This window comes from Gekko japonicus, unplaced genomic scaffold (genome assembly GCF_001447785.1).
Source record: "Gekko japonicus isolate JY-2015 unplaced genomic scaffold, Gekko_japonicus_V1.1 scaffold3310, whole genome shotgun sequence".
Taxonomy (NCBI): domain Eukaryota; kingdom Metazoa; phylum Chordata; class Lepidosauria; order Squamata; family Gekkonidae; genus Gekko; species Gekko japonicus.
Genome location: NW_015159806.1, coordinates 10,141 through 11,916, shown reverse-complemented (window position 1 = coordinate 11,916; position 1,776 = coordinate 10,141).

Sequence of the window (1,776 nt, the reverse complement as noted above, 5' to 3'; positions counted from 1 at the left end):
ATGAGCACCGCAACCCTAGAGTCGGATTCGACTGGCTTTCGAGCAAGGGAACCTTTACCTTTACTTTAACCACCATTAAGCAGACTAAGCACGTGTTTAGGGCACCAGGGCCAAAGGGGGCAGGACAAAGTTGGGGAAAGGGTGAAAAGCTTAGTTTCTACAGTATATTGTGTTATCCTATGAACGCATTTTTGTATTGCTGTGTAATGTATCCATCTCAGACCGCGTGCCACCACGCGGTCAAGCGAAGCTGCCGACTCAGTAACAATGGGACAAGCGGATCCTAGCCGGCACCTATCGGCACTGGCTAGGCTCCGGCCGAGAGCCTATGGAACTCTCGGCCACTGTAAATAGCCAATCACTTGGGTGTGTTTCGGGGGTGGGGGGTTTATTTATTTATTTATTTATTCCATTTTTACCCCCGCCCTCCCCACAAGTGGGTTGTGCACATATAAACCAGACTGCGAGCTGGTTACCCTTGTCTTGTTCTCAGCTGAAATAAAGTACGAGAACTGAAATCACTTGTAAGTCTCAGTACTTTTCATGCTGCAACCAATGCTCCCTCTAAGCTGTGGAGTCCTGTGAGCAAAAATTCTATTTTGCGAGCTACTGTGATTGAAGTCGTGAGCAAGCAATCTGGCTACTGCATAAATTAGTTTTCTCTGGAGCCATCCTTCATGAGGCAAAAATGTGTGAGCCGGAGGCTAAAAAAATGTGAGCTAGCTCACACTAAGCTTAGAGGTTGCAACCTGCATTGTATATCTGGTCAGACAGTTCAACAACTAAAATGGACTGGGTCAGTGTGGAAAGGAGGGGGGCACCAAGATTGGTCAGTGTTTAGGGCACCAGTGAGCCTTAATCCGCCCCTGCTTTGGGGGGCCCTAAAGCCCCACCTGCCCGACTGTAATTTGATTTTTCCAGTGTAAATGTTTGCGGTTGCAGTGGGATGGCATCTGAAAAAAGTGGGCTTTGGTCTAGGACAGTTTGTGTGTGTGTGTGTGTGTGTGTGTGTGTGTGTGTTGTGTGTGTGTGTGTGTGTGGTTGGTCTGAAGCAGCAGAACAATGTCTGAGTCCAGTGGCACCTTTAAGACCAACAAAGTTTAATTCTGGGTATAAGCTTTCGTGTGCAAAACACACTTCCTCAGATACACTGAAATGGAAGTCAACAACCATTACATATCTGTTTTAAGCGTAAATTTCTGTACCTTAGTTTTATGGTTATATTTATTACTTTAATTTGTGATTCTTTTAAATTTGTAATGGTCAGTGGCCATATACAAAATACAATATACAATAAACTATTGTTACCAATAAAGAATCTGAAGGGGGGGGGATTTGGTAGTTAAATGGCATTTGTATATACATATAAATTGTCCATGGCTAATTCCAAAATACGGGAAGAACAAAGTGAGTCCAGTGGCACCTTTAAGACCAACGGTGTTTAATTTGGGGTATAAGTTTTGTGTGTACCCACATAAAAGCTTATATGCAGAATTGAGCTTTGATGGTCTTAATGGTGCCACTGGACTCACTTTGTTCTTCCCGTATTTTGGAATTATCCGTGGACAATTTATATATATATACAAATGCCATTTAACTACCAAATGCCCCCCCCCCTTTCAGATTCTTTATTGGTAACAAACCACATCATGCTGATTTCCCTGTAATCACAAAAATAGGTATGCGAGAGCAACACCATACTATGAAATAGAATTATGCTGACTGTAATTTAATCTTGATAGTCAAACAGCACTCTTAAAGCAACAGGACCATTGA